Below are 15,325 nucleotides of genomic sequence, written 5' to 3' on the forward strand. Positions count from 1 at the left end.
GCATTAAGAAAATGTTATTCCCCATTCCATGGAGTCTAACAGAATTAGTATATTGCTGCTTCGAAAATTTAAATTGAGGCAGTAACTTCTCTCGGGTGGACTGACAAAAATCATGATCTAGCCAGTGTATCTGCTGCTTTTGGCTATAAACCTGAGGGACGTATATCTGGAGATAATATTTTCTTGGAAAATGTGAAGAAATGGTATACGACTCTCCTCTCTGCCTTTCTGATAGCATTAGGAAGCACATTGGACTGAATAATAGGAGAGGGTATTATTTTCAATTGACTTTGGTATAAAATATACCATTACCACAATTTCTCTATCCCAGGATCCTACAAGTACAGAGTCAGTCTTCAGTTGTCAACCCTAGAATATCCTCCTTCCTCCATTCTTAGGCCTAATCTTTTTAATTCTTAAGCTCTAGTTGGGCAAGACCATATTAATTAAAGCAGAATGAAGCAGACAGAGAGGAGGGACATGGAACCTGACCTAGATATAGAAGTGTCAAGTTCTAGAAGGAAGTAAATTTTGGAAAAAGAACATGGCAGATGAGGGAAAGTAACATAACGACATCTAACATTATTAAATACTTAAATAGGAATAAAAATTTAGATCTATTTATAACATGATTTTTAAAGAGAAATAACTACCATTTTTTGAATATATATTGAATAATATATGTGCTTTGCCTGTATTAATTTAATCACAACTTTATGAAACAGACAATTTATATTACCCTCATTTTTATTTGCCAAACACACTGAGTCAAAAAAGGGAAACTGATTGTCCCAAGTCACCTTTTAGGCAATGGTGGAGATAGAAGCCCAAGAGTCTGAATCCAGAACCTATGCTATTATCTACAGATACTTGTGCAATAAGACCTGTGATGTTTGGAGGTTGAGAGTGGGTTTGCTGCTCTAGTAAGGCAGGTGGTAAACGCTGATAAATTATTCAAAAGACAACAGGCCCACAGTCCCGTGTGGTCTATGGAACATAATACTAGTGTCAGAAAATTTAAGAGAATTCCTAATCTCATAGATCTTGAGAAAATTGGAATGTTTACTAAATGTGAGACTCAGGCAGAGAAAATGCACAGATCAAGTCATCTGAACTGAATGTCAAAATGGAGACTGAGGCTCGAAACTAAAGGAGAAGCCTCTGTCTCAATGTCAAGGCTGAACTGGCAGAAAGAATGATGAGGCCAAGTTTGACACTGTTAAAGCGATGTGTTTCTTAACTCCAACCTGTGCGTGATAAAAATTGGCCCAGAGATGGGTGGGGTGAAGGGTCTATTTAAGGCTGCAGATGGTAGTCAAACAGCTCAGTATCCAGGATGAGCTTGGCAGTGCTTGGTAGTGCTAGCCTCATCATTTCAGGATGGGCAAGTTATCACAGATGAGGCCAGAATCTAAACCAGGATTAGAGTAAAGCCAAAACTAGATCTCAGACTGCTTTGAGGTTTATTATCTCGTTTTCTACACAAGCAAAGTCTCACCGGAATGGCCCAGACCTGCTTGTGAATCACTGAGATAAAATGACTCAGGATACTCTATTTGACATTGATGGCTGTTTCAAACAAAACGCCCACACGTGGGAGCTTGGATTTTTTTTTTCACCTTTTGCATTTGATGTAGAGGTATCTGTCATGTTGTGGCTGTGCTTGACTTCTCAGACTTCATTGGCTTTCCCGATTGATTCTTTATCTCTCTATCTCTACCGCTTAATCCTTTGCCCTTTTAGAGCTTAGGTTTCCATAGTCAATGGTGGGTTTTAGCTCTTGGAAAATGATAAACATCCCTGAAACTGGGAGGAATAACTTTGCTGTAAATCACAACATGGCTTCCATTTTCCCCAAGCTACACAGAGTTGGAAAAAATACTTTATAACTTTCTGCACTTTTTTTTTCTTGCATTTGTGTTTGGGGGAGCAAAGTCGTCAGTAATACCGTATCAGAATGAGCATCTAAAAACATTTGAAGCCATAAAAAATGATATTACTTATCTGGACATTGTGGATTCAGTGGTGAGGCAAATAAAATTTTCTCATCCCTAACCAACACCATAGTATAAGATCATAAAAGAAGTTTGTGCTAAAATCAGTTCCGTACCAAGCACATTACCAAAGCAGAAGAGATAATACTGCCTCTCAGCAGTGCTGTGAAAAATGGTATTTTGAACAGTAAAAAGATAATGGAAATCCATTATTATCATTATTATTATTATTATTATTATAACTGCTATTGGAAGAAAGTTGCTGTGGTTATTAGAAGTCTAAAGAGAGAAGTGTATATTAGTTACATTAAAGTTTCACTATAACCTTTTAGACAGTGAAGATTGGTTTGTAAAAATTTCCATGAATTAGCATAGGAGGTTATGAAAATCTTTTTTCTCCAATGGTATCATAATTAATTAGATTAGTTGTTCACGGATGTGGAATTACAGAGGTCACCTCTGCCCTACTAGTGTTATGTAATGGTTAAGGGAAAATTGACACCGGTCAGACCGACGTTGAAGTCTCCTCTCTGGTCTTCGGGACTTACCTCTTATTTTCTCCAAACTTTGTGTGGGGAAAAAAAATAGGGTGATTGAGGAATAAATATCCCTTCATCTGAAAAACAAACATAATGAAAACTGATAAAAGGGTTATGTAAGGTTAAGAAATTACATATGAAAACTTCCCAGTAAAATATCTTATACAATGTGTAGGCACAATAGTAGATCTGTTTATGATTTTTTCCTTGAATGAAGCAATTTAGTGCTATCTTTAAGAATATGAAATTTGGAATCAAATGGGCAGGTGTCAATTCTATTTTTTGCTCTATCTCTTACCACGTGCCTCTAAGCAAGTTGCACAATTTCTTTAAGCTCAAATCACCACCTACTCAAAATGGAAATCATAACACCTGACAAAGCTGTGAGAGGATAGAAATGAGAACCTTTCTGTGAAGCACTTAGCATACTACCTACGATATGGTAAACAGTCACTGAATCGTACTTGCTCGATTGTTACCCTCATTTAAGAAAGTTTCGTTTCTTTTTGTAGAATTATAAGTCAGTTCTGATATATCACTGTGAGAGTACATTTATGGAGGCATTTTTTATGTTGGACACCACCAAAAATTACTAGAGGTAGATTCAGGTGTTTTGTTCCGTACTTTTTGAAGCCATGTAAATGTTATAGGCGCAGGTCATGGTCTGGTTTCCAAACCTAGCTCCCTAGCATTTCAGCTGTGTGATTATGGGCAAGTTTCTCAATATTTATGTATCTGAGTTTCTTCATATGTGAAATGGTATAATTAACCTTTAGGTTAATTGAAAAGATTACTTAAGATTAACTGAAAAGAGTTTAGCACAGTGCCTGGCACAAGGTTGTATAATTATTGACTTTATTCTTGGAAGCTGCTATCTTGGAGAGGCTTTCAAAAAGTGTAATTGTGAGAGTTTTTAAAAGATGGTTAAAAGTAGCACATTTTTTTTTTCTCAAACTACTACTGTCATAAAGTACGTTATGTGTTTTTTATAGATCGTCACATTTTGAACTTATATCTCTATATCCTTTCTTCTGTGGCATGTCACTTTACTTTTGACTCTCAGCAACTTAAAACTGAAACTCAGTCTCCATGTGAAGTTTACCCTCTAATCAAAGTGCCAGTTTCTTCAAAAATCCTTTGTGTGTGAGGTTTAGAATCACAAAAGACTGGAACCCTTTCTGCCTTTCGATAGTAAAGGAGCATGCTACAAAAATATTTTTTAAAAGACAGTATTGAGATTTAAATTATTAAAAATTCAAAGATGCTCTTTTCAAAAGCCGAAACCACCAAAGCCTCGAGCCAATCTAGACATGGTAAAATGCAGCCAGCCGAGCTGGCCAGCGGTATTACTGTGGATGAGTTAGAGGAGGAATCTCCCCCAAGCAATGGTAGCTCTCAGAAGGGGGCCTGCCCTTCACAATTTAAACTCTTTGAAGCTGCATTTTCTTCAAGCAATGAGAAGTCTTTGTGGTGATGGGAAACATACATTTATAATTATAGGAGAACACAGTGTACACTAGACATGGTAGAAAAGAATGCAAGGGTTTGAAGGGAAGTCTTGATATATACACAGCCTTACTCATGCAGCGTCTTCCCTGAAACCTTGGCTATTTCAGCTTGTAGCTGATTGAAATGGCCAGGAGGCAGAATTCCTGCACGGTCTCTTCTCGTTCCAGCAGCCATTTGGCCCTGCCCTGCCCGTGCTAGGATGGTATGATAGTGGGCTCTTTGTAAATCCAATTGCAAAAATAAGATGTGTACAACTCATGAAATGACTTCAAAATATATTCATTTATGCAGCATCTGAGAAATTGAGCAAAATGGAATTATGCCTATCATATTTTTACCTCCTTTAAGTAAAGCTTGAGCTGATTAGCCCATCCTACCTGAATCATTACTTTTTACTATACATGTAGAAATCAACCCTAATATCCTTAAATTTTACATTCAAACATTCTAAGATGTGGTGTAAGAGATAATCACATTCCATTGATGGGAGGAATAAAAGGCAAAATGAGCAGAGGTATCAGAAGAAATGATACTAGTAAATTTATTAAAACATTAAATTAGATTTATGTTTCTATATTTCTTTAATAATTATTATAAATTTTGTTTTGAAGTCTCAGTGAAGAATATACAAAAAATAAACTAAATAATAAGTATAAGTAAACCTTCAGCAATGGACTTTAAACATAAAACAGATTTACAAAAAGAAACTCACAACTTATCCCACAGTGGGGAGACCAAAATAAAAGAAAAAAGCCCCAGAAAATTCTTAAAGAATTTTCCGTTGGTTGTCATGTTATAGATAAACTACTAGAGATATAACATTAAGATATTTCTAAAGTTTTTACATTCTAAGCTGATAGTCAACCCCAGTCTATTCAACGACAACAACAACAAAACCCTATAATTTTATCCTAATGGTTGGTCATCATTACACAATATAGTCTAATAAAAGTATGGGCTTTAGAGTCAATTAGACCTGAGGTGTGCATTCGAGATTATTACTCACTAGCTGCATGAATTTTAGCAACTACCTAACATTCTGAGCTTTGCAAACTCCTATGTACATAATGAAAATGAGAGCTACGGCAATGTATATGTGAGGTTAAAATATAACCATCCACGTAACAAACCCAACTCAAGTACTGCAGTACAGCTGGTGCTTCAATGTTAGTTTATTTTTTTCTTTCTCTCTCTCTCTCGCATCATTTTCCCCCCCAAATTTAAATATATTCTGAAGAGAAAAGAGATTTCTTTTGCTATGTGAGCCAATCTAGGTCATTTCAAAGGCCATTATTTTTTAGCCATTTGCTTCTTTATATCTTCTTTCATGTGCATTTGTGCACGTGTGTGCATGTGTGCGTGTGTGTGTATATATGTGCCCAGCCACCTGTCTCTGTGTGTCTTCTCGCTGGCCACAGGTAACCTAAGTGTGGGACAAAGCAGAGTCTTTTTTATGCATAAATTGTTCTAAAGTTCAGTGGGTGATGTTATTTAATCCTGGCTTAATAGCCTGCTTAGGCCACGGGAGTTAAAACTCAAAGATAATGAAGCAAGTGATTCATTGAACAACATTATTATATTCATATATTTCAATTTCATTATGATGAAGTAGATGGCACATTTGACTAGAAATTTTGACTGGATTCTCTCCTTGACAACACTATTTATCATACAACTATAACAAGGGTGTGTCAATTTCTTACCTTCAAAATAGAAATTACAGAATAGTTCTCTTGCCCACAGCAATTTTTTAATATATAAATTCTCCTTATATTAAGTAATTTGGAGACTCCTGATACCAATTCAAAATAACATTTTGAACATTTCAAATTTACTGTTAAAACTACCAGTCTCTTTCTCTGTGCACTGCCTCCCTCAAATATGTTACTCTAGAAATACGCTGAACATGTCTTGTTTTGAAGAAAAGGGAAAAAATAATAATACACACACACAAAGTAGAACTGATACATAGCTAGAAGTTTGTGGGAAGAAAAATACAAAATCAGCCTTTTGAAGGGATGCTATGCTTTGATTTAATCACTCCTGAGCTTGCTGCCAGAAGCCACTGAAAATAAGTGGCAATGTCACGAGTTGACAGTAAAAGTAGACAATCAGAATCAGCATCGTAAAGGCACTAGGTTATTTTCTAGGCTATTACCAAGGTTGGTGAAGAAAAATACAGAACAGAAATGGTTCACATTAGAAATGATGATTTCTCAGTTGGATTCAACCTGTGATGATACAAACAGAGCCAGTACCCAATTACAGTGTGTACTTTGGGGAAAATCAATCATGGAATAGTTGGTTATTGGGATCATGGATGGGAACTCCCTGGATATGAGTATCCATCAGAAAGATGGTCCAAGGGAGCAGATTTGATTGGAAACTCTATGAGAGAGGAAGATCATAATTCCTCTTTGCACCATGGTGCCTTACATAATGCCTGACCTATGATAGGGGCTCAGTGAGTACTTGTTGAATGAATAAGCAGCATTAAACAGGAGATAACTTTCAGACTCTTGGTATAAAGGAGATGGTGTTCCTCCATAAATTACAACACACGTAAATCGAAGGACTTTAATTTATAAGGCTTCGCTCTAATGTAGTTACCCTAACTCTTATAATCAGAGGAGATGACACATCAAAGTATGATTAATCAATTTCGAACACCTCCCTTTCTCTATGCTCTATGATTTCCCCGGCACCACCCCATTACAGTGTCACATTAGCTGTCTTCAGTTCTAGCACTCTCCTTGAAGGGCTTAGTTTAATTGGCATCTACTCCTCCCTTTGGCCAGAGGAAGAATACTCGGGTTTAAACTATATCTGTATATCATTTCACTAAAGAGAGTGAAGCTGACTGGAAGTACGCTCTGGTACAGCTCTCTCAGGTTAATAAATAACAATGACTATCATTGATATAGCATTTACTATGTGCCGTACACTCCCCCGAGGGCTGTCTGTAAGTGGCATTTTTAACCCTAAATAAACTCTACAAGTTAGGTGGTACTTTTGTCTCATTTAAAAAAAAAAAAAAAAGAAAAAAAGAAATACAGAGGTCAAGTAACTTGCCCATAGTTGGTCATTTCCTAAAAGGCAGAAATGGAATTTAACCAAAATCTGTCTGACACTAGATCAATTCAGTATTTAAAATCACCTGTTCTTTCTCTGAGAATCTGTGACACAATCAGATCTTCATCTCAACAAATCACAGCTTTTCTCTTATACCTAGCACCCTCTTGAACTATTTATCCCTCAATTTTTATTTTATTAAGGACACCTTCATTATAATGATAGCCACGCTATTGAACTCATCAAACAGAAATAATAATTAAATTTAATGTGCTCCAAACTCTTTGCTCAATCACAGCTTGAAATATTGTTGACACTTCCACGAACGTCACATGTTCTCGACAGTCAAGTGTGGCATGACTCAGGCACAAGTAGAAGCAGAGGCACACATAGTACCGGGGCTCTCTCCTCTACTTTCGTCTCCCCATTTCCGGAGACAGTCGACTTCATTCTCAGACCAGCGCCCTCCATATTGCAAGGAACATGGCCACTGGAGGGGGGCTGCCTTTATTCCTTTAGGTTCATTTGGAAAACATGACATAACCCTAGCCATCTCTGCCTGGGCCTACACCTGGAACTATCAACAGTGGCCTGGGTGGCAGTTCTCATCAGACCACATGGAGTTTGAGAAAAGAAACAGTTTCTGAAAGGAAAGAGAGGACTAGGCAGACAAACGGTAAATATTCATTATAGTCTCATCAGGAAGGATGCTTAGGTGATAAATATTCGTAGATAGTTTTAATGAAAAAAAAAGGAAATGAGTAAGAAATATTTTATTCTAAAATCAAATTAGAAAGATACAGGATAAGTTTTTATTATTGTTTTCTGCAGTCCCTCCATTCAAGGAAAAAAAATAGCTGGTAACGTACTTCCTGGCGTCAAAGAAGGGGTCTTATAATATCTCCCTAACTTTCGTAGTGGAGTACGGTGCATTCAGCCTTTATTTAGTCCATAAGGAAGAGGAAAAGGAGAGAAGGGAAGGAAAAGAAAAGAACAGGAGAAAACAAGAGGAAAATAGGAAAAAAAATTATAGAGAAGGTTAAAAAGAAAATCCTATTCTCTTATAAATCCACTGATATTTGGCAAAAAGTAAAGAAACAAGAAAAATATAAATGTATACAGATGGGGAATTTTAATCTACACCTGCCCTTGTTGACTAGATATTATGTAATCATAGTTTTATTTTTTTAAGATTAAATTCCATATCATTTAACAGCATTTTGGGCTCTTCCAGGGAGTCAATAATGAGTGTTAAATTGGATTACCTACACGCATCCCCTGTATTCTCTTTGTTCTAGCTCATCAGCTGGCAAGCAGCTGCAAAAGCCCAGCCAGGAACCCAAGCTCTGTACAGGAGTTGTCTTTATCTTCTATATTTACCCTGCTTGTTCTTAAATATACAAAGAAGTGTCACTTCAAAAAAATGTTTTTTAAAAGTCCAAAGTTATCTGAACCTATATGAACCTAAAAAAAGTCTTGGGTTAGGCTTATGGTTTGAGGTTTGAATTAAAGCTTAGGTTATTCTTATTTTATCTGTTCTAGTTTTCCATCAGTAATTATACTGTTTTTGTATCTCTGTCTTTCAAAGGAGGACATTATCGTGGGTTTGGATACAGTAAGAATAAACTCACCAAGTTTTCTGCCCATACGTCAAAATGAACCTGGGCTAAACATGTCTACAGGTTCAAAACCCTTTAACTATGTGTATATTTGGTTCACTTTGGTTGGTTTCCATGTCTTAGGTTTAGCAGGCCATATTTACATACCAGAAATATACCAGTAAGATACCAACATCTTTCAAACCTCAATATTACACAAATAGCTAATCATAGGATAAGGTCACTGATGCTTTAAAAAAAGAGTATCTTCTGCATTCCTTCTTGGTGAATGAACTCAACATGTCAATTAAACTCTGTTGTATTCACAGCTCTTTCTAAGTGAAACAGCCCTGGCTGGGGTTTCTAGTAAAGGAGGAAATTACGAGACTTTATTTTGCATTAGTTATTGCATCCTCACCTCTACCTCTCTCCCACAGCCATTAGGACAAGACTGATCCTAAGAGAGCCAATCTGTAGACTACCTATATACCTATGAAGCGTCCTGCTATGGATGATGATAGTCAATAAATAACTTTCTTGGGAACTTAAATTGGGTAATACAGACATAAAGAAGTTAGCATGGATGCCAAAGCTTCCAGGTAATGCTATGAGTCAAGTCAGGACCGTGATAGTCCTTACAAATAGTAATAAAATAAGGTTCAACAGCACTGACCATTTCCCATAGAGCAGCTCTTTTCCTAGCATTATTTCATTAAATTTAAACTGGTTACGATTTTTATTTTGTCCTACAGATCATGAAACCAAAAATTTAATGAGATGAAGTATATTACCTATATCTGAGCAGTTAGTTATTTGCAGAGCTTGCATTCAAAACCAGAGCTCTATTACTTCATGACCCATGGTCGTCATTATTATTCTGTATTGTAAGCTGAAACAATGACGCAGCAGAAGTTAAGAAAAGACACACAGTAGAAGAAAAAATATATGCCAGTTGTTATCGAAAGGAAAATGAAGCTTTAGGGTGGAAAATTGTGGTGATTTAATGGCTGATGACTATCTTGAAAGTCCAGGTTTTACTGCTCCTATGGTTTCTGAAACTAAAATTGATATCCTTACACTCATGAGGAATTCTTTCTATGGCTCCCGTATGGGGATGATGGTGAGATTCTATCCCTTAGCTGTCCCACTGAAATATTTCTAAGGAAACTCCCCACCATCTTGAGCTAACATCAGTGAGAGTCCAGTCCTAACTGAAAGAAGCTAGTTCAAACAGATAACTGCCACCTTAGGAAGTTGTACTTATCTACTTGTTCTTATATAAGTTTGCTTATTGGTAAGCAAATTAATAACTATGTATAGCCGTATGTTATCATAATAATTTGTTGAAGAGAGGTATTCTTTTTATAATTTTTAAATTACATTTGACATTTAATATTTTATTACTTTTAGGTGTATAGCATAGTGGTTAGACATTTATATACTTGGCAAAGTGATCCCCCCATAAGTCTAGTACCCACCTGACACTATACATAGTTATTACAATAATATTGATTATATTTTCTATTTTATAACTACTAATTTGTACTTTTTAATCCCTTCTTCTTTTTCATCCAGCTCCTCCAACCCCCTTCCCATTTGGTAACCGTTAGTTTCTTCTATGAGTTTGTTTCTGTTTTGTTTATTCACTTATTTTGTTTTGCAGATTCCACATATTATACTCATATATAAGTGAAAATCATATGGTGTTTGTCTTTCTCTGTCTGACTTATTTCACTTAACATAATACCCTCTAGATCCATTCACATTCTCACGAATGGCAAGATTTCATTCTTTTTCATGGCCCAGTAATATTCCATTGAATATATGTACACGTCTTCTTTATCCACTTGCTTATCGATGGACTCTTAGGTTGCTTCCATATTTTGGCTATTGTAAATATGCTGCAATAAACATAGACGTGATCTTTTTGATGTAGTGTTTTGAATTTCTTTGAATAATACCCAGAAGTGGAATTGCTGTGTCAAATGGTAGTACTATTTTTAATTTTTTGAGGAACCTCCATACTGTTTTCCATAGTGGCTACACTAATTTACATTCCCACCGACAGCGCACAAGGGTTCCCTTTTGTCCACCAACATTTGGTGTTTGTTGTTCTTTTCTCTAGAGAGGATTTGGAGAAACTCCACTCTATTTGTGTAATTTATACATTCAACTGGAGCTGCTTCTCTATTTAGACAAACATTAGAGTATAAGAGACTGACATCACTTAAAGCAATGTCCTTAAAACACATAAGGATGCTTCAAATATATTGCAAAGTATGTTAAATATGGAATAATATGAAAATAACAAAATATGAAATAAAAATTATTTTGTAATAATATAATAGAGAAGAGAGATTCTCATGGATCAGTACATAAGTTCATACTGACCTATGAAAGAATCACATAATGGGAAAAATAAGGACAACACAGCAAACTATTAATTAAAATAATATTGATGTATTTTTGATGTAAAAGTGTCTTCTGTTTTTATCAATATTTATGGTTATTTTTTATAATGTGTGAATTTAGAAAAATAAGAGATTGCTTATTCTATGTTTATCCCCAATTTTTATTTATTTTTATTTATTGAAGTATTTTTTGTCACTAAAATCTTCAAATCTGGGAATCTTGATGTAGAAAAGGATTATTATAGCAAAGTTGATGGGAAATATTGGATATTAGGAAGGAAATATGTGGATGAAGAGGAGAGAATGGCCTCCATTAGATTCATTCTCTGAGAATAAAAAAAAAAAAAGATAAGAAGAAATAAGACCTTTAAAAGATTAGAGGCTAAGAACTTTTAAATGTAAAAAAAAAAAAATTATACACTCAAAATTTGGGCTACATATCTATAATGAACTATAGAAAATTTTGCGGTTTTCTCATTGTCGATCATATTTATATTTACCTATATTCCATGTAAATAAATAACTGAGTGATTGATAAAGTGGCACCCATAAAGTAAACTTCTAGAATCATTTTTGTTAAAAAGACAGCTAATCTTTCCACAGAATCTTATTGGCAGAATAAGGAAAGATTGCAACTCACCACAAAAAAGTAAACATTTCAACAAGATTAAAATCCATTTAAAAATGAAAACTGCTGAACCATGGCAAGTAGAAGCCACTAAAAGTTTTGATCCACGTTTCTACCAGATTCCAGCCAAACCACCGAATTGTCCAATAAAGTTATGGGCATCAAGCAGAAGCTCAGAGAGGAAGAGGGACTGGTCCTGGAATGCAGAAGAGAATAGAAATGATTTAGAATTCAAAAGTAGTCCAGTAAGCGTTGCAGTTCTTTCCCAGTGCAAAAGAATGCTTTCCCACCTGCTTTAAGAGCTCTTGGGTTTTATTTATTTTCAGGTATCTTACTTTTGCTTTGCTAATTTCCCATTCTTGTTTTCTTGCCAGCATCCTTTGCATGCCTACTTATCCTTTCCCTTGGTCATCTTTGCTCTGAAGTTGCAGTCCACACTTTCTGTAATGAAGAGAATGAAGGAAACGTCTCATCTTATTACGATGATTCTCATGACACTCTCTTTATTGAGAAATTGTATGAAATGATTCGACTTCTCATCGGGAAGGCTAACACTTATTGTCTTGGGAATAGATGCTTAAGAAATAACTGAAGTCTGACTTCATTCTTAGTACAAGTTAATATTTAAATAGAACTAAATCTGAAATTGAGATAATTCTATCAATGCAAGACCTAAAATTTCTCTCCTGCTCTCCTGAAAGCAGGAGAATTCTACACAAATGAGATTAAATTTGGATAAGAGAAGAGAATCATAGTAATAGTGTTTGATCTTCAGAGAGAACAAATGTAAAAGGCTGAAATTGTTTGTATACAAGTAAATGCCAAAGATGATTACCTCATTCAATCATATGACAGACATCTTTTTTATTCTTTATTTATGGTGACTTGACTTTAATAAAACTAAATTTTATTTAAGTATTCTTCAATTTGGATATTACTGAATCAGGTTAACAATTACCTTAATTAACCCCAAAGAATGAAAATTTACTACACAAAAGCATTTAATTAACAAACGAAATAATGGAATCGGCATTTCTTTGGCTCGCAAAACATACCATGCTCTCTTAGGGAACTTTACATATTTGGGGTCTCTATCTGAAGGAAGAGATAGCTGCACAGCTATGTTTATTGCAGCATTATTCATAGTAGCCAAGATATGGAAACAACCTGTCTGTGAAAGAATGAATACACACCACACAATAACACACACACACACACACACACACACACACACAATAACACACAATGGAATACTATACAGACACAAAAAAAGAAGGAAATCCTGCCATTTGTGACAAAATGGATGAAACTGAAGGGCATTGCGGTAGTTGAAATAAGCCAGACAGAGAAGATAAATACTGCGAGGGGCTGGGATGTGGGGGAAGTGGGGAGATATTGGTCAAAAGGAAAACTTTCAGTTATGAGACAGGTAAGTTCTGAGGAGCAAATGTACAGCATGGTGACTGCAGTTAATGCCATATGGCTTGCTTGAAACTTGCTGAGAGAGTAGATATTAAGTGTTCTAATAAAAAAAAATAATAATAACTTTATGACATGATGGGTGTATAAATTTAATTGTGGTAATCATTTCACAAGGTATATGTGTATCAAATCATCACACTGTACACTTAAATATGAAAGTTTAAAATAAAAAAATTCAAAAAATCTACATATATTCCAAAGAACCCGCATTTCGATTGAGTAATTTTACAATATAACTGATCATAGTGAGAGTGTAGCATTCAATATAGATGAAGAAGCTTTTTCTCTTCCTGAAAAGTTACATATAAGAATTCCACCTGTCAGTCTCTGTCCTGAACATCATTCCATCACAAAATATTGAGACAAGGACTATTTGATCAATCTATTTAAAAAATAATAAAGGCCAGAAGGGTTGACAAAATTGACTTATGTCTTGTAGGAAAATTAAGAGAGGAGATGAGCCAATCCACTGTTTTGCTAATTATCCTGATAAAGGAATGGGCAAAACCTCTCTTTAGTGTCTCTCCTAAGAGAAGCACAGAATATTTATTAAAATTCTTTAAAATGTTCATGTGAAATAACTTCAGGCAGAGACCTGCTAAGGTGAAAAGAACATTTTATAAACCTGGAAATGTTTAGCTTTGAGGATGACACTGAAAAGCAGATCTGGTTCTTCAGGCAAACTGGTTTACCTGTGACCTTAGAGTGGAGGGTCCCACTGGGGTGGGAGGGGGCATGTTATGAAACTGGATATTTTCTTTTTAATTATAGAGTCTAGGAAAACTTATTCATAAGCATGGACAATGAGGGTCATAGAAGAAGAATTTTCACATCGATCACTGAGGCAGCACTGGAGTCCTCTAGTCCCGTCTGAGAACAAAGTGAAGTCTTAGCTCTGGTCTGCCTTCTCATGGGGCAGAAGCATCATTGCAGCAAGAACCAGGTGGCCAATACGAGCGAGGATAGCCGTTGACCCTGCACTCTAATTTCCTTTAGGAAACAATTTCTCTAGTCAGTTTAATACTACATGTGACTAGTAAAGGGGCGAGCTCATCAGGAGTTAGGCGTTACAGAGGTTAAGCTCCATCTTTCAAAAAATAAGAGCCAGAAGAGTGAATACTAAAGAAGAAGTTTGTTTTGTAGGTATCTAGGACAGGTAAAATTGTTACCAGAAATATTTAAAAGTAGGTTTTTTACTATGAAAATGAAAAGGGAGAATTGTGATAATACCAGAGAGATAAAAAAAAAAATCTTATGTCTATGAATTATCTAGGTGGTTAACATCTAGTAAACTTTTTGAATATCTATCTATACATTCATCTGTCTCTTTGTCTGTCTGTCTGCCTATCTATCTGTCTATCTATCATTTATCCGTATATTATCTACCTTTCTATCTCATAAATCTAATATTAATTTCGATTTTTTTATTGTGGGAAGAAAATGAACAGTGAGCAATGGGGGAAGACCAGGAGGAAATAGCAAGAATTTCATTCATCAGATTGTGTGCTCCACTTGCCACTATCCCAGTGCCCAGCAGGATCTAAAGTTTTAAGGTCCATTAGTGGGGCTGTGTGAATGAGAGTAGAGAAACACTTGTGTCTCACTTTCAGTGGGCGAGCCTTCTCTGCTCTCCACTCTACCTCTGGGCTAATGCACATGGTCATGATGACCTTGAAAGCCTCCTGTGGAAGACGGAGGAGCCACAAGCCTTGGAGGAGATCCACCTGCTGATTAGAAACAGACATTTGGACTTTACAAGAGCAATAAAATAATATTAGTTTCCTTGGAAAAGTAGCTAGCTCTACCCTAATCAATATCTAAAACATCTTTTACTTGAAATTATAGTTGGCCTGATTCAGAATTGAAAGTGAACATTCAAAATAAATTTCCCCTAAAACCAGAGAACATTCTGCCACCAGAATTCCTGCAGCAGTGACTTTTCTTGCCATCTGTGGTCCCCATTCCTGCTTCTCTGAAGTTAGCACCACATGACACTATACTCCGTGTTCTACACAACAAAACAGGTAGGAGTTTTGTGTTGTGGAAATGTCGAAAAGTTGTTTACATTTTGTATTTTTACTAATAGCAGGGT

This window comes from Pteropus medius, unplaced genomic scaffold, assembly GCF_902729225.1.
Source record: "Pteropus medius unplaced genomic scaffold, Ma_sr-lr_union100, whole genome shotgun sequence".
Taxonomy (NCBI): domain Eukaryota; kingdom Metazoa; phylum Chordata; class Mammalia; order Chiroptera; family Pteropodidae; genus Pteropus; species Pteropus medius.